We start from the raw sequence: 26,798 nt of genomic DNA, 5'->3' as shown, positions 1-26,798 counted from the left end.
ATAATTGTTCTTTTGAGTTCCATGTCCTGCATTATCTCTAGGCATTATCTCTAGGGGGTTCTCATTGTACTCCTCTAGAGGATTATTGGCATTTTGGGGGATATGTTATTTTGGTTTTTCATGTTATTGTTTTTTCTCTGTGGTTTTGACATGTGAATTTCTTTTATAGTTTCTGATTCTTGTGTGAGACTCATGCCTTTAAGTTTAGGTCTGCTTCTTTTGTAAACTTTATGCGTCTTTGTGGTTTACTTTTTGGGTTCCTCTAAGCTTCCTGTTCTCTCTTTTGATTTTATATTCGAGTTGCCAGATTGCTTTTGTCTTCAGGAGTTCCCACAGAGGCCCAAGTCAGATGAGGATCGGATGCTCTCAGGCTTTCTCATAAGGCTGGATTCCTCCGGGAAAGATTTTGACCTCAGGAATTTAGGGGTTGGACTGGCCTGGGAGCCAGGCCCAGGAGAGATGCTGGTCTCAGGCAGCCAGTGGCTGTGTCACCCAGAGATGCAAAGGGAGATGGGGGTGGGAAGTGGCCCCAAGGGCTCCTGTGGACTGCACTGAGGAACTGGGTTGGTCTGGATGCAAAGGATCAGGAAGAGGAAAGGTCATCCCCGATGTCCAGGAAAGAGGCTGGTGGGTTGTGCAGACCAGGGAAGCAGAGAGAGGTGAGGGCAGGGCCAGGCCCAGAGGCCTCCTGGGGACCCCAGAAGGAACTGGGTTGGTCTGGATACAAAAGATCAGGAAGTGGTGGTGGTTGCCCCGGTGCTTGGGGTGCCAAGACAAGGAATGGGACAGAACCCAGGCTAGGAGAGATGGGAGGGGGAGATGGGAGGGTGAATGAAGCTGGGGGAGTCAAGGTGTGCACGGGGGGGGGGTGGTATTTATCTTGGAGAGAGGCCTGCGGATTGTCCCAGCCCAGGAAAGCAGAGGGAGGTCATAATATTGTATTTTTTTAATATTGTATTTTTAATTACTCTTTATTACATTTGTTCTTTGGGAATCTTATACATGTACACAATGCGTTCTAATTACTGTCTCCCCACCTCTTGTATCTTATTCCCATTCCTATGAACCCTAACTCTTCCTAGCAGTCCTTTTCCCAGATTCATGACTTTGGGTTTTGTTCTATGACTCATTTAGTTTAACCAAGACCATCTAAGTGACCATTGAATGGGAACTATACTCTGGAGCCTGGTGGGATCAGCAGTGAGTGCACAACTGAAGGAAATGATTCCTCCTCACCCTAAATTGACCTGTAACAAATAGTTGGGCAGTGAGGGCTGGGGCCCCTGAGTCCAGCAAGACCTGTTCTTTTGTTATTCAGTCTCCAGCCATCTTTTCCTAGCTCACTCCTTCATTTTTAAGCTTCTTTCTACTGCTACGTACATCTTCAGCAGTGTTTGGAGGCCGACAGTGCAGTGCCTTTCCTCCAGGTTTGGAGCTGCCCAGCCCTGCATGCTGCCTGTGGTTCCACTAAATTTTTGGATTGAGGGTGAAGTGGGGGTTGACATGGGTTCTTACTAGTGGCTCTAGTCTAGCCTGAAACTCACTATACAGACCAGGCTGGTCTCTAACTTGCCGTGATCCCCCTTCTTCTGCCTCTGCTTATAGGTATGTTTTTAAAAAATATTTTACTTATTATTTTTATTTTACGTGTGTATGCGTGTATTGCCTGCATGTAGGTAAGTGTACCCATGTTGTGCAATGCCTGTGGAGGCTGTCAGATCCCCTAGAACTGGAGTTACAGACAGTTGTTAGCTATCATGTGTTGGGGAATCCTGCTGTGAGGGTCGCAGTCTTCCATGTCCAGATAGCTCTAAGGAGCTCTGCACCTGATGGAAAGACTCCTCTTTTCAGCAGGGGGCCTCCTACCTCTCTTCTTGACTCACCTTTTGAAGTGGCCACCACAGATGCCCTACCAAAAACATGGCCTCTGGCATAGGAACTGCCAGGTTTTCCTGTGTGATAATCAGACAATGTCTGGCAGCCTGGCAGGAGCCCACCACCACATGTAAATGAGGCATCCTAAAAGCACCTACCAACTAAGGTTTTGCCACTGCCCCCACAGTATAAAATATCCTGGTTTCCCCTAATTAATCGGAGCTGAGTCACTGAATAAAGGAGCGGTACTGAGCTGAGTTCTGTGTCTTACTGCCTACGATCCAGTCTCTCCGGAGAGGGCTGTCTCTTCGTAAACCATGACTCACGGAGACCCTGCTTTTGCCGTTTCTCGCACCTCCCCTCGTGACCTGGTGGCCAATGGGTCTCAAATTTAGAGGGAGTGCAAGGTGGAAATTGAAACAGAACCCTACCGGGCAGCTGACAGCAGTCCTAGAGCCGCCAGCTCCGGTAGCAGAGACCCTCAGCAACGCGGTGTGCGAAACCCGCGCACCCCAGCGGTGGAGAGCCAGGGACCTGAACAGCAGACGCGGCCCGTGAACCCGCTGCACTCCAGCGACGTGTGGGAGACCGGCGCCACGCCCAGCAGCTGGTGCTCCCCAAGATCCCCGCACACGCCCATAATCATGTGGGTGCTGGGATTTGAACCCAGATCTTCTGCAAGAACAGCCAGTGTTCTTAACCATTGAGCCATCTCTCCAGCCCCAGGCATGTTTTTAAATTCATCTCTGGGTCCTGATCAGCCCACCTTTCAAATTGGCGGGATGGATGGTGGTAAAATCCACAAAGGAAGCTGTCTAAAGGTCCTTTTGCTTTCACACGTCAACACCTAGTTCCCTTGCTCCCTCCTTCACCCTGCCTTTCAGGAACCTTTGGAAACCATCTTCTATGAAGATGAATTCACTATTCAGTTCTATCCCCCTAGTAATCCTGCACATAGGGTTTCACTTGCATACATTTTGCTTCTTTCTGGGCAGTCTCACAAATTATTTCTGTGATCTTTTTTTTACTATGAAAAATAAACATTCTCAAAGACAAAATTTAAGAAAAACATGAGTTTCAATGTCCATAGTTATCACTGACACCCAGTTATCATTCATGTCCTTCAGCCAAAGACACTAGGGAGTTGAGTTTACACTCAGTGCCACAAAGGAGAGCACATAAGTGGGCCACCGAGCATCTCAGTAAGATGGTGTTAGAAAGATCCTATGATGGGACTTGGGCTTTCATTAGACCAGATGAGGAAGGGTCTAAGGAAGAGAGAGTTTGCTCTAGATTAGATGTAGAGAACAAGAGACCACAGAGTGCTTATCTCTGAATAGGAAGCTATTTCAAACCTCTGCCTCTCAAAGCTTAGGGATCATTTCAGAAGAGGTGGCAGAAAGATTGTGAAAGCCAGAGGGGGCTGAAGACTACAAGGAAACAGTGTCTTTCAGACAGCTGATCATTTACTCATATGAACTCACAGCAATGGTGTCAACATTCAAAAATCCTGTGCAAACTCAAATTAGACAAAAATCCCAGCATAGACATGGGGAAGTAGGTAAAAAAAAGCCCAACCCAGCCTAAAGAAGTTTTGGCAATTAATGACTGTCGGGAAGGGGAAAGACAGTGTCTTACAGGGTTGGGACTCTGTGGGCCAATGAATGGATCCACATTGAAGGATATTTTGGGACACAAATCATGCTCTCTCTCTCTCTCTCTCTCTCTATATATATATATATATAGTCATTAAATTGGGTGGGAGGCATTGGGGGGAGGTTCAGGGAGTAGAGCAGATCTAAATGCCATCAAACTGTATTGTATGAAAATCACAAAACTTCTATTAAAAATGAAAAAATTAAAAATCTGGGGCAGTTTTACGATGGGTAAAGAAATAGCAGTCATTGGTGCTTGGCATTTCATGGTAAGACTGTTATGGCCTCGTGTAGTGTGGTTTCACCTGCTATGTATGGTCTAGGAGTGTGTTGTCTGAGGCTAGTACACCACAGGGCTGTTTATGTCTAATAGTAGAATAACACAGCTTAGCTAGAGTGTCAGAGGCTGTTTGGGTTTTTTTTCTCACCATCACTCTAAACTACACAGTCCTATTATTTTTTTACTACCAAGGAGCTATTTTAGAAGATGCATGCTCTCCAGGGATAAAGACATTCATCAGTTTCTCTGTCAGAACCAGAAGCTACTGTCCTGATCTCTGAGTAGCTCAATCAGGGAAGGGATGATGTCTGAAGGCCATTGTATCGATATTTTTAATTGCAGACCACAAAGACAAGAAGATTTTATAACATTAAGAGTGGGAAAGTTGGGGGGCTGGAGAGATGGCTCAGTGGTTAAGAACACTGGTTGTTCTTGCAGAAGACCTGGGTTTGAATCCCAGCACCCACATGGCAGCTAACAACTGTCCATAACTCCAGTTCCATGGGATCTGATGGCCTCTTCTGTCCTCTGTGGGCATTGCACGACACAGGTGCACTTACCTACATGCAGGCAATTCATGCCCATAAAATAAAAATAAATAAAATATTTTTTTAAAAAAGAGTGGGAAAGTACACTGAAAAACCAAGATTACTAGGAAGACTAGGTGAAGGCCTTTCTTGTGATCTTGTCCAGAGCATAAAATGCTTTAGAATCAGATGTTAGATGAATTGCCTCATACCATTACAACGTAGAATGAGACTGATCTGTCATTACACCATGTTTTCACTGACTCAGACAAAATCCTGGAACACTCTTATAGTAGGTCCCAGAGAATATCTCTGCTAGTCTTTGGAACCCTAGAAAAGTGGTGGAAGTCTAGTTTTCAATGATAAACAGATTTGTCTGACAGAACCTGAAAGATGTGTCTGTTTCCATAACACTTTCTGACTTAAGAATGCATGGGGACCAGCGAGATGACTCAGCACCTAGGTATCAAACCTGATAACCTGAGTTCAACCCCTGGGTTCCACATGGTAGAAGGAAAGAATGGACTCCTAAAAGTTGTCCTCTGACCTCCACACTCATGCCATGGAGGTGGGGGGGGGGGTAAATAAATTTAAAATGCAAAAAAAAAAAAAAAATTAAGAAGGAAGGAAAGATTGAGAAAGGGGATCTTAGAAGCTGGAATCCTTTCAGGCAAAAGGCTTCTCCTGCAGTAGAGGCAGTCAGCCCACTGCCTATTCTTTTGAATCATGGTTTTATTGGAACATAGTTTTACATTAATTCATTTTTATTGTTTTTAGTTGTTTTTATATTATAATATGAGCACTGAGTAGCTATAACATAAACTATGGTTTTCCTTGTCCCCAATGCTAACATTTATCCTCCAGTCCTTTACAGAAAATCCATCTATACTGTGAGTCCTCCCACTTTAGTACCATGAGCTCAGTTCAGTACAGCATGAAATCCTCAAGGATGTGATTTTTCAACTAAAATATTGTCTAGAGAAATAGCCCTTTAGCCACCTTTACCCTCACGGAGCTTCTGGGGTGGACAGAGATGGATAATCCGTGAGAAGTTGTAGGTGTGATGATGTTAGGTGAAACCTGGGCACCTCTGGACCCTGGAGTAGAACTTTCCTGTTAGGAAGCTGGGGAAAACTATGGGTGATCATATTTACCATGAATTTATCCTGAAGAGGAGGGCAAGGTAGACACGGGAAGATATTTCCTGTCAGGAAAGAGCACATGGAAGACCCAGACCTGAGGAACTAAACAGGGACAAGGACTGAAGGGTACCACTGGGCCAGCTCTGGAGTTGCAGGTTGATTCCTTGGTTCCTCGTGATCTTTAACACTGCGGATTTGGGTTTTATCCTCAAAACAATGAAGGCTAATAAAGGGTTTTTGGCAAGAGATGAATATGATCAAATTTAAACTTTAGAAGTTACTCTGAAGAGAGTTGGGACTTTGTGATTAGTTCAAGCAGAATTATGCTTTCATAAAGCCAAGTTTAAAAAGCAGCTCACCATTTTTACTTTGGGCAGCTATTTCAATACACACACACACACACACACACACACACACACACACACATACACGCACACACATTTTCAAGACAGGCAGTACACACAATTGCTTTGAAATAAGACAGCAACCAAGACATCAGTATTGTACACAATATCAGGAAATCAGTAGTGCATCTTCAAGTCTCTACCCAAGCACTACAGCATTGCTTATCACAGGACAAGATGGGCTTTTGGTAAATATGAAACACAATGTTCCACAAACTGAGATTTAAAAGAAACAAACTTGGAGACCACAGGCTTAAAATGCTATAGGCAAAAACCAATCACTTACCTACAAATGTGAATTTGAGCAAGCCAAGTGAAGCAAGGATCTCCACTGTGGAAAGTCAGTTTCACACCCCTTTCCAACTTCAGTTCTCATCGTAATAAAGCATTGAACAGAAATCAGACTTTTTCCAGAACATTATCTATTTGCTTATAGGTCAATGCTCTAAAGTTCAGATCTAGCACAGTTCAGTGACATGAGAGGAAAGGTTGAACATACTCAAAGTAGCCCAAACCCAGAGTGCCCTGAACCCCCTAGGGTATCAACAGGCTTTTGAGAGTGCTGATTTGCCTTAGAAGGAGGCCTAAGGGGCAGAGAGCCCTGGAAGAGCCCTGGGATTCTGCCCACCCCAACTCTTCTTCTTGTAAGCCTTTCTTTTTAAAAGGTTTCTTTAAAGTCTGACAAGACACAAATATCTCTAATCTTCTCTCCTTGATTTAAAAGTGACCCTTGTGACATCCTGAGGTAACAAACCATTAATGATCTGGACTCAGCCCCAAAGTTTCATGGAGAACTGATAACATGCAATTGCCTTTTGCTCAGAACTCTGAGTACACAGATGACCCTTGAGCCTGGTCTGATCAGTCAATAACCTCAGGCTCTGCCCACCGGATCAGCTCTGTGTAAGTAGAAGGGATTAATGATTTTTTAAAAAGGTTTCAGGCAATACATGCATACACATAAAAATAAATAAAATATTTTTTTAAAGGTTTCAGTTAACAAAGACAAGTCAAATAAACACAGAGATGTTCAGATTCAATGGCTTATTTTGCACAGATATCCTCCTCTGGCTTCTTCTTGTTTATCTTTGCATATTTCTTTAAAATACTCTTGCTATACTCTTTTAATTTGAATCGTGTTGCTTTGAAAAAAGTCATATAGCTGGATGATTCAAAATGTTCTTTTCTAATATCCCTCCTTGCAAAGGGGTTGGTGAGATAAGGGAAATGGCTCATCTTGCAGGCCAGACATCTTAAGGTATGATTACTGCACCAGCAGATGGTTATTGAGCATAGAGGCTGGAAGTTGCCATTCAGTGGCACGTGTATTTACCTAAGTTGGGGAAGACAGGCCAAGAATGGCTTTCAGAGGCAGTGAGATGAGTTGCAGTCTGACTAGAATGTCAGTCTAGTGTCATAGAATAACCGGATGGCTTTGGCAGGAAGTCTTGCACCAACTACAGACTCTTTTGCTTCGTTATTATCATCCTGGAAGATCAATATAAATGGTGAAAACTCAGCATGAATCAGCTAACACAATATAATTGACTGTGTTTAGTGGCATAGGGATTAACAGAAAGAAAAATGTCTAAATTATATGTTCCTTGGGTACCTTTGTTTCTTAAGCGGTTCATGTGGAAGGATGTAATTTCTGTAGTTCATTCATTCAGTTCTATTCATTACAGAGGGAAGCAAAAAGAACTGGCTTCATATCCCAGTTCTGTCACTCACTAGCTTCATGATTTAGTTAACATACTGAAACTTTCCAACTGCATCTCCCTCATATGAAGTTCAACAGGCTTTGCATGAGAGGGGGGTAAATGGTGGAAGAAGAGTCTTTACTCCATGTTCATCCAAGGACCCAGGCTGACAAAACTTCCATCATCCTAAAGATGTGGCTCTCAAGGTTTCCTTGGCCATTGACATCTAGTCATCACACAGGAAAGGATAAGATGGTGTATTCAAGTCTAGTTTCAGATTTTAAAAGAAATGTTTATTAATTCTTTGAGAATTTCACAGAATGTATTTTGGTCATATTCACCCTTGACTCCTCCCCATAACTCATCCTGGATCCATCCTCACCTCCTTACACCCCCAAATTCTTGTCCTCTTGTTTTAAAATAACCCATTGATCCAAATTATGATGCTCATTTATTCCTGGATGTGGGGTCATCCACTGGAGCACGGTTGGCCTACCAGGGATCAGATCGTTAAAGAATACTGACCCCCCAGAATTCATCGACTATCTGTAGCTCCACAGTTAAAAAGATGGGGTTTGTGAACCCTTCCTCTTGCCCATGCTAGAATGTTGACTGGCTTGATCTTGTGCAAGCACAGTTGCAGATTTTGATGGGACAGAGACTCTTCAGGCAAGACAGGCCAGTGAGTAGAAAGAAATTCCTTTCTGCCATTCTGCATGACTCATACGTTTGTAGCTAGGAGCCATCTTGCAGGGGAATCTGCTGTTTAAAACTGAGATAGCTTGGAAGCTGGATAATAGGAAACAATCAAAAGTTGGAGATCTGCTACAACCCCAAGTAAGAGATGGCTATGGGGGGCAGTCTTAGAGAGGCGAGAGAGGCAGTCTTAGGAGGGGGAGGCTAGATACTGACAAGCCAAAAGTGTAGGCAGCAGGAGGCTCAGATCAAGCAGCGAAGTGTAGAAAGATAACCCCTTATTTGGTGGCTAAAAGAAGAAATAATTGAAGGTAAATTTGGAGTTTGATACCCTTAAGCCTGAGGACAGTGTGTAGATTGATGTCTGGAGCTATCTGCTGAGTAGTTCACTGCTGTAGAGACTATGAAATCTGAAGCTCTAGTGGTCTACTTGCCCTTTACAGCCACATCCCTTCAAAGGGAGGATTCATGCTTATCAGATTTTGAAAGCACGGAGACAAAACCACCTATACAGATCTCAGTGCTGTCTTCGCTTCTCCGTTTTCATGACATTTGGGAGGCACACCAGCTAGAACATTAGTCACTCCAGGCTAATAGAGGAGTCTTAGGACAGTGGAAGAATCTGCCTGGCTCACAGACTGCAAAGGTAAGCTCGGCCTTTAGGAATAAAACAAACCAAGGAGGTTAAAAAAAAAAAAAACTTTACAATTCAAATACTGAAGAAAGCCAGGTGTGGTAGCGCATGCCTTTAGTCCAGGCCAGCTAGGACTACAGAGAGACCCTGTCTCAAAAACAGCAAAAACAAAAAATCAATTCAAAATGTGTCAATGACCTTGATGTAAGATTTGAATCCCAGAAATTGCTAGTTGGAAGCAGGGAAAATATATCTAGATAAAAGCACAGGCAAGAACTTTATGGAAAAGACTTCAGAAGCACAAAAAGTCATCCTACGAACTGACAAATGGGATTGTATGAAGTCAAAAGGATCCATACAGCAAAGGAAACAATCAGTAGAGTGAAGACACAGATTGCTGAATGGAAAAGAAATCTTTGCTAGCTATGCATTTGACAGAGGATTCATATCTAGAATCTGTAAAGAACTTCAAAATTTAAACAGCAAAAACCCAATAACCCAATCAATAAATGTGCAGATGAACTAAACAGATAGTTCCCCAAAGAACTACAAATTTCCAAAAAGTATTTGAAAAACTGTTTAACATCCTTGGTCATCAAGGAAATGTAATTAAAACTGCATTGAGATTCCATCTCAGTCTAGTCAGAAGGATTATCAACAAGAAAATAAATGACAACAAATGCTGGCAAGTATGCAGATAAAGAGGGACCCTCACATGCTGCTGGTGGGAATGTAAACTGGTGCAGCCCCTACAGAAATCACTGTTGAGGTTCTGCAGAAACTGAAAATAGAACAACTGTATCATCCAGCTATATTAATCTGGTTAGATGCTTGAAAGAATCAAAGTCAACATAGCACAAAGATGCTGACCTGCACATTCATGTTGATTGCTGCACTATTCATGATAAATCATGTTATGTTGACACCCATCACAGAAAGTGTGATAAACATAGATACATATAGAAAGATTTGTGTATATGTGTGTGTAATAAAATTTTATTCAGCTATAAAGAATGAAATTATGTCATTGAGAAGAAAATGAATAGAACTGGGTATCATCATGTTAAATAAAATATGCCAGACACTGAATATAATATATACATGTATCTATGACATGAACATGAAAGGGGACAATGAGGGGAGAGGAAGGACTAAAAGAGAGAGTAGTCAGGGGAGACAAAAATACCATGTGTTTCTTATTTGTGAAATCTAGGTTTAAAGCATGTATGTGTGTACACATGCATTTGTGACATGAAGTAGATTATTTAAGAGGAGGAGGACCCCCAGGGCAGGGGCAGTGAATACGAGTAAGGTGAGGTGTAGAGCTAGGAAAATGTCATGATGAAACCTGTGGTTTTGAACTCTTACTTAAAAAGTAATAGAGCAATCAGTAAATGAAATGCATTGGTCTCTCCAGCTACTTACCATCTTTAGCACTTGGTTCCTGGGCAGAGCTTCTATTTTTGTTTCCCTCTCTGATGAGGAAGCACAAGAAGAATATAGATTTTATTCATAAGAAATCTTTTCTCCTAGATAAATGTGTCAGCAGACACCTGTCATTTCAGCACTGAAACAGGAGGATTGTAAGTTTGAGGCCGGCCTGAGCTATATAGAGAGACTGTGTCTTAAAAAAAATCTCTGTTATAGTTAATTTTCCTTCTCTTTCCCTGAAGCATCTTCATCATTGCCCGTAACTCTGTAGAAACTGTAAGGTAATATCAGGAATGGCACAAAAAGAGGAATAAGTAAAATAAACAAGAAAGTCGGAGAATTCTGCTGTAGAAAATCATTGATAAGTACTTGTTCCCATGGTGCAGAGTACTCATTAGTGCTATCAGATGAATTATTTTGCCCCCAGAGCAGCCTGCTTGAAGCTATGGCTGATAAGGTGTTCATGTCTCAGCTTTATCTAGAACACCTTCCTTCTTAAAGTGATATACCTCTTGGAAATAATCCTTTGTTGAAGGAAAAGAAGTGATGCATATTTACAGGCAAACACAGGTCACAGCGATCTGTGCCAAGTAGTTATAAAAAATAAGTCATAGGTGGTGTCTGTTATTCCCAGCTTGGAGCAAGGCAGTTCATATTTCATATAACTTAGCTTAGCAATAAGGAACCAGTTTCCTCAAATTAGTCAAACACGTCCTTGAAAAGCAAGCCAATAAACCCTAAGCTTCAGATCCAGCTCTAGGTTTTCCAAGCACATAGATGTTGGTAAAATAATATTTTAGCTTCGGAGGTGAAATTGAGACTGGCACATTATTACTTTTATTGCTGTACTCCAAAAGGCTGCTAGAGCTTCCTGGTTTCATGCTTACTAACTCTGAATGACACTTTAAGAAACCCGGGGCCTTCGGCTTTGAAAGACCGCTGCAGCTGTGCTGCCTAGACCAGACCCATTAACTTGCTGCTTCTCACCAGCCCTTGTCTATCCACACACAGACGTCACAGGGTTTTGTTTTTTTTTGTTTTTGTTTTTGGGTTTTTTTTTTTTTATTTTGTGTGTATAAGTGTATTGCCCTCATGTGTGTAAGTGCACCCACGTCATGTAGTGCCCACGAAGCCCAGAAGAGGATGTCGGTTCCCCTGGAACTGGAGTTACGGATGGTTGTTAGCCCCCATGTGGGTGCTGAGAATCGAACTCAGGTTCTCTGCAAGAGCAGCCAGTGCTATTAACAGCTGGGCCATCTCTCCAGCCCCGAAGTCACAGTTTTAAATAAAGGTAGAAAGCATGTGGTGGTGCACCGCTATAATCCTAGCACTCAGGAACTAAAAGCATGAGCATAGTGAGTTTGAGGCTCTGTCTTCAAAACAAAACAAAACAGAACAAACAAAACGGAAAAGGATTTGGCTGTGGAGACCCAGTTTTAGCAGCCATCCTCAAAATGAGATAGGACAAAACAAAAGATCTGAAACCAAATCTAACCTCTCAGAGAAACAGTGAAGTGACAGCTCTAACACTGGGGACACGCCCTCGGAGTTTCAGCGGACCCCCATAACAGAGTTCGAAGATGCTCAAGGATTCCTTATTGAGTATGGAAGGGCCACTTCCTGCCCTCTTGGGAATTCGTTTCAGTACCTTGCACATTGCTCAAGGGTGTGTGCTTACCATCTCCTCTCCCTCCCCTCCTCCTCCTTTTCTTACTTTTTCTCCTCCCCCTTTCTCCTCTATGACTGTTGTATATGGATACAGATGTGGATCTAGCTACTAAGCAGAAGCAAAACTCACAATGCCGCATATTCTAAGCCTCTTAGCCCCTTTCAAATCAGAGTTTAAGGAACTGTATCTTTCTGCATCTGTGCCATACAACATTCATCAGTGTTTACCAGTGATAAGTTCTGTAACCTTGCCTCAATTGACAACCATTTGTTCTTTCCAGGCTTTAGGGTAGTGTTCTATCATATTACCTTCTTTGGTCCCTCCAAAATAATTATTCACCTCTCCAGTCCATGAGAAAGAAAACTGATATTCAGAGGGGTCAAATAATAGACTTGTTCAAATATACCCACATGCAAGTTTTATTTAAGACCAAATCTATTATACAAGAAACTCCTTACTAACAAGCCTCCAAATTTACATAGTTTAGAGCAGACATACACCCAAGTCCGAGCTCCAAAGTCTAAACCAGACATGATCATTCTATTCATCTCCTTTTGATAGGATAGAGTTAGACATATGACCCAGTTCTATACAGTGAAATATAAAAGGATATTTCTGAGGTCCTTCTAGAGTTTTTAAAAAAATATTTTATTTATTATTTTTATTTTTGCATATGAGTATATTGCCTGCATTGTGTAAGTGTACCCATGTTATGCAATGCCTGTGATGGTCAGAAGAAGGCCTCGGATCTTCTGGAAGTGGAGTTACAAACTGTTGTTAGCCACCATGTGGGTTCTGGGAACTGAACCTGGGTCCTCTGTAAGAGCAGCCAGTGCTCTTAACTGCTGAGTCATCTCTCTGGACCCCTTTTCTGGAGTTTTAATGGGAGAATTCTTTTGTACTTATCTTTTTCCCACTTTTGAAAATGTATCAGGAGCAGCAGCCACCCAGTGACCATGAGGTGACACATAAATGATGCAGACCCACCTGCTGAGGATGGTAGGATGAAAAGATAGCAAAGCCTAGGGCGTGATGGTAGGATTAAACCGCTAAACCAACCCTGTACCCAAATACATCCAGGTTTCATGTCATGTGAAGTAATAAGTTATTACTTAAGCCATCATTACTGGGATATTCCTTCATATGCAGCTGAATATATGTTAACTGATATCACTTATATTCCTAGATAGCTTCGGAAGTTAAATTCATTTCTTTGCAAAGAGGCACAGGTAAACACATATGTAGCCTCCCCTCCTCCACACACATACATGTACACACAATTTTATATATTCTAAAGACTTTATCATAAATAGTTTAGAAAATGACACAGGAAAGTAAGAGAAAGAAGAAGGAAAAGGCAGTCCAACTAAGAGTCTCTTGAATGACTCATCTCAAATCCTCATTCCAATGACTCTTCACAGCTCTCTGACTGACCCCTCCCCTCAGTACCTTTGACTTCCTTCTCCTTCACCTAGATTTCTGATGTGTCACTGTCCATTCTCATCGATGTTAAAGTGCTAAGTATTTCTGTCCTCATCATCCCTATTTCCTGGAACCCTCTTATTATAAGTCTTAATTATACCTTATTGTGTCAGCCACATGCTGGCATGATGATTTAGCCAAACCTTCACTGAGAAGACTGTGGGGTTGCTGAGCTAAGCCTTGAAATAGTGGCTAAGAAATGGCATTACGTCACAGTTGTTATATCGTCCAATCCCTGCTGGTTTCCCTATGCCTACTTCAAACCTAGAAAAAAAATTGTTGTGGTCAAACTGGTAGCTCCAAATGGTGCACAATGAAAGAAGCAATGCTGAATGGTTTGGTGGACCCTGGATATGGATATAGCCTCTGACCCATGAGAACATAAGTAAATACACCATCTTGGCTGTTTGAAGGCTAGTCTTTGACATGATGATTTTAGTTTTATTATTTGCCTGTTGTTGAACTGTATATGATCAGACAGCTACCTAACATAAAATAAGATCACGTGTAAAAACAAATACCTATCTATACCTTCTGTATATATAAAATCCCATGATCACTTCTGATATCTCCTATTTTACACTGAATTCCCAAACATTCACATTTAAAGTTTTTGTTTTAAGATAGTAGATCTGACAGAAATGCTGTTTGTACATCTTCCTTATAATTTCTAATATTGTTTCTCAAGTCTCGCCTTCAAATCTTTAAGCCCCTAAACTCCTTACGACTCCCAACTCTGAAAAAGCACTTCCTCTTTCCTTCACACTCTCACTGAATTCACATTTTTAAAATTTCCCCTTTCAAGGCCTTGCAGCTGGATTTTTGCCATAACTGTCAGATTTCGTCTTACTTTTTGTGTTCTTTGCTCTCGTTTTTATTTTATTAGCATCATCACAACATTTCTGATGAATTCCTCTTACGAATCCATGGCCTTTACAAGTTCCTAAACAATCCAGGGCATTTGGTTTCTCTCTCTCATTGCTGGTAATTCCTGATTCATTTTGAGCGAAAAGAAGACTCTTCCTGTCCTTGACTGAACTCAGTTCTCAGTTCCTCCATCCCAGAGCACAGTCTTGAGGAGGCAACCCACATTCACAGCATGCATGGGGCAGAAAAGAACCAGGTAAGAGGGGTTAACAACTGGAATGTAGGCACAGGCCCTGGAAATGCTTAATGCTCAGTGCTCTGTGAGATGAACCAGCATAGGTCAGTTCTTCCTCCTAGTCTGGTTTCCGTTCATATTCATTCAACAAATGTTTTTCTTAATTAATGACTATTGATCAACAAAGAAAAGTCTGGCATTTTGATAGGTACTATGGACACAGATAATAAGAAATCAGATATGGTTTCATGAAGCTTACAGTCTAAAGGAGAATCAATAATAAATAGTCATAAAAATAACTTTAAGTTATTGCCGGGCGTGGTGGCACACACCTTTAATCCCAGCACCCGGGAGGCAGAAGCAGGCAGATCATTGTGAGTTCAAGGCCAGCCTGGTCTACATAGTGAGTTCAGGTCAGCTGGAACTACAGTGAGACCCTGTCTCAAAAAAAAAATTAACTTATTAAAAAATTGATAATGAATATTAATAAGTGTTCAAGAGGCAATGAGAAAGCTAAGCAAAGGGATCTAATGCAGCCTGAGGACTGAGAATAGACTGACCTAAGGAAGGTATGTCAGAGGGATTGGCCCAGAAAATTTAGAAGGAAATTTCCCATCTAGACTTCCTAAGGTAGGAAAGAATGTGTGGATCTCAATAACAAGAAGAGGGCCACTAAGGTTAGAAAGCAGTGAAAAAGTCAGAGAATGATGTGATCTGTGGTTAGAGAGGTAGGCCAAAGGCTGATCATGCAGCCCTTATGAGCCATGTGAACAAAAGCTCCCAGAAAAAAACCCTGCGTCTTCAAGTGAACCTCCTGCGAGGTTGATTAGCTGATAAGAATTTCAATGATTGTGAAGAATTTGGAATCCTGCAGGAGCAGAGCCTAATTACAAGTTATCTTGGGTTACCTTCAGCCCTCTGAATAGCCATTTCCTTGACTACCTCTGTATCAGACCTAACACCCTGTGACAAACAGATAAAATTCCTTTGGAACAGACCTTTAGATTCTACCAATCAAAGGGCTAAGAATGCTGTCAGCATCTCAGACCTATAACAAAATTCTCCCCACTTTGTTTTAACACTCTATTTTGTCTCCACCAAAGTATTTGAAAAGTGCCTTGATTTAGACTTTCTTTGTTCTGTTACTATACAAACTTCATGAAACTGTTACCATATAGGAACATGGAATTTGGGGTGATTTAAATCTGTGTTCTCAGGGCATGGTCATTCATATTTGACTCCAGAATAAACCATCTCTTACTCCCTTTGAAGTGAGTGTTGTGTTTTTGCATCAGCAACCACATTATGAGTTTGATTCACCTGAAGAGCACTGATTTTTCTGATTTGCATCTCTAAACATTTGCTCTGATTGTAGGGTGGTTTGAGTTGAGCAAGATTGGAAGCAGAGAAACAGGTAAGATATTGGAATAATCCAAGCATTTTGGTCTGGCAGCTTATCTTGTTTTGCAAGTAGTGAACTTGGCAGAAATGGCTACTTTAAAGAATTATGTATAGGATTCTTGTTTATTAATTGTTAAAAGCAGTGGGATCATCCCTCTCTCTACCAATCTTGCACTGCATTCCAAATCCTGTTACTACATGAAATACCTACTTCTCCAGAAAATTTCTAACTCTAGGAAACTCTTCCTCTACTGAATTTGATCTGGCTACTTAACTCCCATCCTCCCTTCATCCCCTCATCCCAAAGCCCAACTGTTTCCTTCCCCACAAAATCGCTTTCTCAGCCTTTTCCTGCAGCTCTTCTAACTTGGTCAAGCCCCTTCAGTCTCCTCCTCTCACAGCTGTGCTGGAAAATGCCAGATCCTTCCCTTCTTCACTCTTAACTCTCTCTTCTGTCCCAGTGCTCAGCTGCCTTGAGAACAAGCCAGTTGGCTAGAGGGCAACTGCAACTTCTCTGTTGAAGGAATGCAGTCTGCTCTCTATCCTAGCCAGATTCCCTGCTCTGATCAGGTAACAAGAGCTCCAGCTCCTCCAGAAAGGTTATGCTCAGGTTCTCCATTTTCCCCATCCAGGTGCTGACCAGTCCACCAGCCGTTCCTCATCCACTTCTGTGGCTGCACAGCACCAGACACTGCTTCCTACAGTGAGGAAATCCATTACATCTCCACTTGCAATTTCCCTTCCTAGCTAGACTTCTTGATCAAAGCAAGTAGCAAGTTTTCAGCCTTCCCAAACACTGAGCAACTGCCTCCCTCGCAGCTGACTGTTGGCCATTCTCAGTCTAATTCCTTCTAGGTCAGTCCAACCTGATTTGCTGGCATAGACCTCAAAGTGAAGTCTCCCAGAAAAGGGAGACAAACGCTATTATAAGAGACTTTTAAATATAATAACTAAAATTTCAGAACCAATTAAATCTTTTCACAATATGCTCCTGGGAAATAAAGAAAACCCAGATGATTTCACCACAGCCAAGACTTCCTTCAGCCTGGGGGGGAAAAGACTATGTGCGCTATGCCTACATTTCTTAAATATACATACCTAGAAGGTATTTAGAACTTGCTTCGTGTATTCTTAAATGATGAAATTGATGCCAATCTTAATTTTGGTAAGTCTACAGGTGAAGATGACATCAAGTCTTTACATTAATCATGTTTGTAATATAACTGTTTGCTAATCCAAAGTGCCTTTACTTAAACCAAATCTTTATGTTTCAGAGAGTGAGGTTTATCTAGTGACTTTGTAGAAGAATCCTCATCATTCCATCTTATAAAAGGAACTCTGGGTGAGGGGGAGAGGTACTCTATTTTAAATCCAAACTCTGAGAGGATAAAACCAATAAACTCTTTCCTACTAAGAAAAAGGCAAAATGTTAGCTGGGTCCAACTGACCAGACTATCACACTTCTAACATTGGCTCCATCTACTATAGTTAAGACTACTTATACATTTAAACTAATTCTTCTAATCTAAATTAAAACACCCATTTCCTCCACCTGCTACTTTTGCTTCTTTGAGACATGCTGTGCTATTATTTTAATTCTGGATATAGCACTCCTATTATTCCACATATCAATGTTATACTAGGTACAGAGGACAAAGGAAAAACTGAGACACAATCATGATAGCTAATAGGGTAATATTAGCCAGTAATCTCTTTTGTAATGACTTTTGTAATCATTTCTGGCTCCGAAAGATCTGCCTTCTTTCTATTCAGATTCCTCTGTATCAGACCCTAGAATAAGGTTCTTAATGACGTGGGACATTAGCAATATTTGGCACATGCACAAAATATGATGATGCTTGGTCAGTGGGAGAACTAAAAACTGAAGTTCCTAAAAGAAGCTGCCAGAACTTGAACAGTTCCCAGAAGAAGCTGTTAAAACTTGAACAATTGATATCAACGAATGTGGGGAGTTAGAGTGTTATAGGTCCAAAGCCAAGAATATCTTGGGATATCTTAGCCCTTTTAAAAATAGCCAATCTATTACTGTCTCTGTAGATGGCCTAAGATTCTTGTGATGGGAAAACACCAAAGCTGCTTAATGGGATTAACTTTAAGGACACCCATAATGGCCCTAACCTATATTTATGCTCTGATATCTTTCCCCAAACCTCCTCTAACCCATTTTATACATCAAAAATATATTGTTTGAGGATCCAATAAAATAAATAAAAACCTTATGGACATACCTTCCTCTGACGGTGCCTGTTCTGTATTAAATCTTCTGTTTACCCTTAATCCCAATTCCTAACAAATCCAATCCAACATGGTTTCAAAACTCATCATAGATCTCCTGACTTATACCTGTGTGATTGCTCTCTTAACAACCTTTTTGCTTCTTATATCCATAGGCCTCTCTTTAGTCCATCAATTCATCTAGACTACAGTGCAGCACACCATATGAATCACATGGACAACATCCTCCTAATGCCAACCTCTGACTGGATACCCTGAGATGGGGAAGCTTCCTGACCCCCAACATCCTGATCCAAAAAACAATCAAAGAATACAACACCCATCACTCCATAAGGCTTACTCTCTGCCTCCTTTCCTGTGGAGTCATCCCTCTTTCTTTTTTCATGTAGACAAAAAGACTAGCACTGTTAGATGAGGAGCCACCATCTCAAATTCAGGCTACACACTCTCTCACCCCCTTCTGTGGCACATAGGGCTACAAGGACAGAACAGGTTATCTGCTGTGACCCTACAATTACAGGGGCTGGATCTTCCCCCTTTCCTCTACCATCCACCTGCCTGGAAATCAGAGACAATCTGACTATGAATCAGGAGGCAATCTGATGGCAAGCATGCACTACCGGCTACTTTTTAAGTATTAAGTATGGCATGGGACCTTCACCCTTCTTTGAAACCTGTAAGAAGGGGAACCCTGCTTTGTCTTTGGGGACTGAACTGTCTTTGGAACCTCCACCATGTTGTCTATTTGCGGCTTTAGTAACTCTGCTAATAAATTGTGGGAATGACTTTTATAAATAGACATAATCTGGACTAATGACTTTAATTAACCCCAACAAAATAATGTGCTTTTGTATCTTGTGATCTTGGCATCTGATCTCATTTCTTAGGCAACTTCAATTTGGTACTGTACCCAAAAAGATAATGAATGAATGAATGAATGAATGAATGAGTGAATGTGGGTGTATTAGTCAGGGTTCTCCAAAGAAACAGAACTGGTAGAATGAATATATATGTATAGAGACTTATCAGCTTAGTTCACAGGATAGAGTCTGAGTAGTCCAATAATGGCTGCACCACACTGGAGAGGCTGAGAATCCATAGTCTCTCAGTCCATGAGGCTGGATGTCTCAGTAGTCCCAATCTGGCGCTGAAGGTCTGACAAATTCCAGAAGATCAGCTAGTCTTCAGTCTACAGCAGCAAGATGAACAGAAGGCAAGCAGCAAAAAGCCTGGCAGTCTCCTCTGCCTTGGTCTTTTATATGGGCTGCCATCAGAAGGTAGCACCCACATTTAGGGTGTGTCTTCCAGCTTCAGATGATCCAATCAAGAAGATCTCTCTCATTTCAGTTAATCCCAGACCCAGTCAAGTTGACACCCAAGATTGGCCATCACAGTGGGTATGCTCAAGAATTAAATATCAAAGCACTGTAAGGTGGCTCCCATCTCCATTGGACACAGTGGAGGTTGGAAAGGACACATGACCTTGGATGAATGAAGTATTCTAGAACTAGGGATGAAAAGACAAATGATCTATTCAGATTAGGATAGATCCAAGCTTGTACTTTCCCAGTTGAAGCTGGAGAAGCCACTTTGAATATGATTACATGTGGGGCCAGACTCAGTTCAAGACACAGTTCCAGAGACAAGTTCATCAGCACAGTACCAGGAGACAGATCATTCTAAGAGATATCTAGGGGTAAGCATCCTCTAAGTTCAGGCCCACTCTTAAAAACTAAATTTAAGTGCCAGGCTTTTATTGGTTCAAATGATCATAATGTCAGTGTAATAATGCTACAATAAATTTCTTACCCAAAAGAACAGTCTGCCTCAGTGTCCCTCTTGAACCAGACTTTCTTCATTTAGTACATTAAATAGGAAAATAATGAGCTAGGAAAACAAAATAAATTGCCATTATCCTGTACAATGCTTGACAGTAGAGGCTAAATTAGTAGTATTTGGGTAAGTCTGCTATCCAACCAGAGAGATGCAAAAGATAATTGCTGACACTAAAGTGCAACTCACTTCAAAAAGAATAAGAGATAGTTTACTCTGGAGCCACATATGAGTGACCATGGCCAGGGAACACAGATTCAGGTTACCCCAAATTCCATGTTCCAGCATGGATGTAGTTTCATAAAGTTTTTATAGTAACAACACAAAGAAAAGTCATAAATCAAGACACGTTTCAAATACACTGGTGGAAACATCAAGTAACCAGATATAACAAAAGAGAAATCTCAGCTATAGGCCTCAGATGCTGTCTGATGGCATTCTTAGCATTTTGTTGGTAGGTGCTAGGGTTTTGTTAAGTCAATGCATTCTAAAAGGCTTTTTATCTGTTAATCACAAAATGTTAAGTCAGAAACAGATGTGGCCAAGGAGTGGCTATTTAGGGGCTAAAAATGGCTCAAGATAAATTGCAAATAGGCTCTGAATCTGCAACACTCCAAACTTTCCACTGTCATTGAAGTGCTAACCAGTTGGTAAGCCTTGCAGGAAGTTCAGTCCAGGATGCAGACTTTTTCTGGAAACTTTCATTTACGTAATCAAACACTATCCTAGTGGATTGGGAATATCGTCAAAAATGGCAAAGTAGAGACCTTGCAGAACTTGGGGTCTCCAGAAATACCCCCAAATCATAGAAAAGCTGTCAAGATCACTCAGTGGAATTCTGAAAGGCAAAAGGTGGAAAGCAGCTAAGAAAATACCTTATCAGAAAAAAGGTTAAGAGAGTTCTGTGGCCCCTCCTTGGCACAATGATAATCTTAAAGATGGCAGCCTGAATCCCTAGTATCAATATGTGCTCCTATGGAGAGTAGAGAAAATCCATTCCCAAGGAATCACTTGCTTGCCCTGCCTGAGAGATCCCTGAAGCATCAGCAAAATGGCCTTCCATTCTAATGCCTAGCCTGGCACTCTCAAAGCAGAGGACATTTTACAAAAACCTTGCAAGTGAGAAAAGCAAGCCACAGATACCTGAAACAAAAATCAGTAACTGCCATGACAAGGTGGAGGTGAGACTCTGGGAGACAAGGACTTTGAAGCTCTGGCCTGTGACACAGAACTTAGATGTTCTGTGCATGCCCGAGGCAACACGTATGCTCAGAAAAGACCAGAGAAAATCCAGCTTTGTTTTCTAGCTGATACTGAGGCTTAGCAGAACAGGAAGTGAAGATCATCCTAACAAATGGTCTTTATATTATATAAATATGACCTAGCTTTAACCTGAAGAGTGGTTTTGTTTTTCTTTTTAAAATAAATTTTTGTCAACCAACTTTATAGTTATTATATTAAAAAAACAGAGACTTCTGAGATCAACAAAGTATACATTCTTACAGAAGTAAATTAAGAATGCCACTAAATAAATCTGTAACCCACAGTAGAGAAACATAAAAATTCTATAGAGAGAGAATTTGAATTCCAGTTATCATATGTTAAAAACATAGAGTTTTCACCTAAAGACTATAAAGTACTCATGTATCTAAGAAAATATGACTCTGTCAAAGGGAAATGAAATTAACAGAAACTATTCCTGAGGAAGTCCAGATATGGACTTACTAGACAAAATCTTTAAGCTGATTGTCTTTAAGATGTTCAAGAGGCAATGAAAGCTTTAAACAGCAATAAAAAGTTTAAAAGAAACCAAGAAAATAATGTTTCAACAAGTAGAGAATGTCAATAAATATAGAAATTGTATAAAGGAACCAAATGGAAATGTTGAAGCTGATGAGTTCAATGAGAAATGTAAAGTCAGGACAGGAGTTTGAGAGAATTTTTTTTTAATTTTTTTATTGTTTGAGAATTTAGCACATGCATGTAATATGCTTTGATCAAATCCACCCCATCCCTTCCCCTCCAACTCCTCCCTCCACTTTTCCCTCTCAACTTCATGTACTCTGTGTTTTTAAGCCCACTGAGTCCACTCAGTGCTGCCAGTACACGGGTGTAGGACCACGTACTGGATCATGGGTAGCAAACGCAAGACTATACCCATGCACATGCAGCCTATATGTGCATGGGTGTAGGACAATCTACCATAACATGGGTAGCCTCTCAGTGACCACATCCCTGAAGAAAACTAACTCTTTCTCCCCCAGCTGCCATCAAGTGCCAATAGCGCCTCAGATAGGGTGGGAGTTCATAAGTCCCTCCCCCATCCATGCTGGAATTGTTGCTGGCTTGATTTCGTGCAAGTCTTGTGGATGCAGTCACAGTCACAGTCACTGTGAGTTCATGTGCACAATGGCCCTGTCATGTCCGGCAAATACATTTCACTGATATCGCCTACCTCTGGCTCTTACAATCTTTCTGCCCCCTCTTCCACAATAATCCCTGAACCCTGGGGAAAAGGGAGTGTGATATAATTGTGATATAATGTTTTGTTTAGAACTGCATACTCCACAGTCTCTTATTCTCTGCATGTTGACCAGTTGTGGGTCTCACCTTTGAAAATCCCAGATACCATGGGCTAGTAACAAAAAAAGAAAGCCCAGTGCCAGTCAGTAGCATCACGGAGACTTCCTTCAAAACATCAAAGGCTATTCCCACTGCTCTTGGTTACCACTGGAACTTGATGGAGACACCTGTTGCTGTTGCTGAAGACACCACATACATGAGTCATAGGACATGGAAAAATCAAGCTGTACTGACCTAGAAGCTTCGTTCCTACTGGCTAGCTTTCATAGTACTAGAAGGTACTATGTGCACTGCCAAGAAAGAAAAGTAATCAACAGTCTTACCCAGCTGTGAATCTTGTGAGCTACAATAACCAGCCTGGCAAGATATGCCCACTTGTGCAATAGTGACACAATTGCTTTGGGAGTAACGGATCACTTTCTGATAGGATTTAAAGCCTGATCTGAAAGATGGAACTTGACAGGCACAGTAGTACATGTTTTTAGTTCCAGCACTCAGGAGGCAGAGGCAGGCAGATCTCCGTGAGTTTGAGGCCAGCCTGGCCTACATAGCAAGTTCCAAGCCAGCTGGGACTACAGGGAGATCTTTCCTCAAAAAATAAAAATGAAATAAACAAACACACACAAAAAAGGATGGAACTTGTGTCTGATACTGTTAACTGGGCCAAAAACCCACGGCTGGCTAGGTCATAATCCCTAGGGGAGAAACTAATGGACATAGTAATAAACAGCCACCTAAGTTCTTATCTTTATAGCCATAGATTAGTACATCTCTCAACCCTCATCAGAGAAACTTCTTTTTGTACTAGATGGCAATTAATCGGGAGCATTTTTGAGAAGACAGAAGAGTCTGAAAACCTGAAGACAGACCAAATTATACACTCCTCGTAACAGATAGAAATATAACAAAGCCTGAGACTTGTGGAACAGTATCAAACATACCAGTCATACAACACCAACATACACACCTAATAAGAATTTATTAGGTATGTATTACTAGGAGGAAATGAGAGAAAAGGGCAAGAATAAGCTTTTTTAAATATTTTATTTATTATTTTAATTTTATGTGTATGAGTGTATTGCCTGCATGTATGTGAGTGCACCCGTGTCGTGCAATGCCACAGAGGTCAGAAGGGGGCTTTGGATTCCCCTGGAACTGGAGTTAAGGACAGTTCGTAGCCGCCATGTGGGTGCTGGGAATCAAACCTGTGTCCTCTGCAAGAGCAGTCAGTGCTCTTAACCGCTGAGCCAAGAATAAGCTTTTTAATGACTGAAAATTCCCAGATCTGATAAAAGAGATGGCCTCTGGCTTCTATATGCACACGCAGGTGCTCAAAAACACCAACACATACACTAACAGAAACATATAAAGCACTAAGAGAAGAGTGAGTCATTGCATGCAAGGGATTCATAGTCAGACTAACAGTAGATTTCTCAGAAGATGCCATGGAAGCCAGAATATACAGATATACTGAGAAGACATTTAAAGTACAAATGGGTTTTTTAAAACTAAGTCAAAACCAGGCATGATGGCGCACACCTTTAATCCCAGCACTCAGGAGGCAGAGAAAGGTGGATTGCTGTGGGTTCAAGGGAAGCCAGGGTTACATAGTGAGACCTTGTCTCAAAAATACTAATGATATGGGGGAAGGGTCTGACTTGATTAAGAATTGTGGTATGAAATGTACAAAAGCTCAATAAAATTTTTTAAGTACTAATGATAAAATAAAACATTTTTTTAAAAGAAATCAGCCAAGAATTCTGTATCTGGCAAGATAATCCTTTCAAAATGAAAAATTAAGATCTAACAAGGCACCAAGAAAAACAAAAACTGTGGGTGTTTGTTGCTTCTAGAACTGTCCTGTAGAAATAAATGGGAGCAGATAGCTTCACTGTTGAATATTAACAAACTTAATAAGTTTAATACCAACTGTTCTCAAATTGTTCCAGAAAATAAAAGAGGAAAAATATTCCCAACTCATTCTATATCCTGAAACAAAGAAAAGAAAATGTATATCAATATTCTTTAGGAAAACTAATGCAAAAACTATCAGTAAAACAATAGCAAACTGAATCAAGCCATGAGCTAAAAGCGTTGGTTATACATCAATCATCAGCTGGGATTTATCCCAGGAAAATACAAAAACTGTTCAATGCAATATACTACATTCACAGAAGGGGGACAGTCACAAAAGTATCTCAACTGGCAGGAAAAAAAATTACAAAACCCAACTCTTCTTCATGTTTAAACAAAAACACTTAAACAAAACAAATGACCCTTCTCAATACAGTAGAGGACATTTATGAAAACACCACAACCAGCATCAGACTCAATAACAAAAACTTTCCCCTAAGATCAGAAACAAGAGAAACTTGTCTCTTTCATTACTTCTATCTCTGTTATTTTGGAAATTATAATGAAGACAATTAGGCAAGAATATTTTAATGTACCTTAATGGGAAAATAAATAAAATTGGGGCTGGAAAGATGACTCAGAAGTTAAGAGCACTGACTGGTCTTTGAGAGGACCAAGTTCAATTCCTAACACCCACATGGTAGCTAACAACCATCAGTAACTCCAGCTCCAGGGGATCCAACACCCTCTGCTGACCTCCATGGGCATTGCCTGACACAGGTGCACCTACCTACATGCAGGCAATACACTCAACAACATAAAATAAAAGTAATAAATATTTTTTAAAAAATTAATATTTGTTTATAGATGCCATAATCTTATTTAGAGAGAATTTTTTAATGTACAAAAATTTTAGAGTTAAAAAAAAACAAGCTTAGTGAAATTACAGTACATAAAAGCAACACGCAGAAATCAGTTTTATTTCTATACACTACTAATAAGCAATCCAAAATGAAAATTTAAAAGCATTTACAACAGCATCAAAAAAGAGATACAAAAATAAATTTACTGTAGAATGTACAAGACTTGAATACTCCAAATCATTGCTGAAAGAACTTAAAGACAACAGTAGTTTAGTAGCTCAGTGGTTGAACACTTGCATAACATGCCCAAGGTCCTAAGTCCCATCTCCAGCATCACAAGGGACAAAAAAACAACAATAACAAAAAAAAAAAAAAGGAAAGAAAAGAATACATAAAAAGAGCTGGGCATGCCACGCATTTAATCCCAGCATTCAGGAGGCAGAGGCAGGTGGATATCTGTGAGTTCAAAGCCAGCCTGGTCTACATAGTGAATTACAGGCCATCTGTGGCTACAGGGAGACTCTGTCTCAAAAAAAAAAAAAAAGGCTGGGGGAGGGGGAAGTGAAAAGAAATCAAAGGGGTGGAGAGATGGCTCAGCAGTTAAGAGCACTGGCTGCTCTTGCAGAGAACCTGGGTTCGATTCCCAGCACCCACATGGCAGCTAACAATTGTCCAAAACTCCAGTTCCAGGGATCTGACAACCTCTTCCTTACCTCCAAGCATTACATGACATGAATGTACCTACCTACATGCAGACAATACACTCATACACATAAAATAAAATATTCTAAAATATATTTTTTAAAAAAAGAGACAAATAATTCTTCAGCGAGGATTAGAAGAGCTAATCTTCCTAAAACAACTCTAGATAGGCTGACGAGACTTCAGTAGATGAACTTGCGCTAGGGGACACTGATGACACAGTGGGCCTTAACAGGGATGACAGAGCATATGGGCTCCAGCGGGGGTCTGTGCTGGATAGCTTTAGTGTCAACTTGACACAGCTGGGTTGAGGGAGCCTCAACTGGGGAATTGCCTCTTCCGTTGGACCAGCCTGTGGCCATGTCTGTGGGGGAATTTTCTTGATTGTTGAGTGATATGGGAGAGCAGGCCCAACCATATCCACTGTGGGTGGTAGGTCTATGTTCTATAAGAAAGCAGGTTGAGTATGGGCCAGGGAACAAGCCAGTAAGCAGCATTCCTCCATGGCCTGTGCTCCAGCTCCTGCCTCCAAGTTCCTGCCCTGAGTTCCTACCTTGGGCTTCCTGATGAACTGTGGCCCAGGAGATGTAAGATAAATAAACCCTTTCCTCCCCAAGTTGATATTGATCAGAGTATTTTGTCACAGCGATGAAGAAACAAACTAGGATGGGGTGCTATGGGAGGGTGCCAGAGGGGACAGGGGCACAAA

The 26,798-nt window shown here is 41.1% G+C and overlaps 1 protein-coding gene across 2 annotated transcripts in view; it reads right to left on the bottom strand.

The window, feature by feature from the left end:
* Abcb11 (ATP binding cassette subfamily B member 11) overlaps positions 1–6,326 on the bottom strand; it is a 99,261-nt gene extending 92,935 nt beyond the window's left edge. The window contains exon 1 of one of the 2 annotated variants that reach the window (XM_029565783.1): positions 6,170–6,326. The gene's annotated coding sequence lies outside the window, so the exon portion shown is untranslated. The remainder of the gene's footprint in view (positions 1–6,169) is intronic. The other variant, XM_008837812.2, reaches the window with a different exon arrangement.
* Positions 6,327–26,798: the final 20,472 nt, after the last annotated feature.

Source organism: Nannospalax galili, unplaced genomic scaffold (assembly GCF_000622305.1).
Source record: "Nannospalax galili isolate Female #2095 unplaced genomic scaffold, S.galili_v1.0 scaffold1398, whole genome shotgun sequence".
NCBI lineage: Eukaryota > Metazoa > Chordata > Mammalia > Rodentia > Spalacidae > Nannospalax > Nannospalax galili.
The sequence above is the reverse complement of the archived record's forward strand: the minus strand, read 5'-3'. Positions and strand labels throughout refer to the sequence as shown.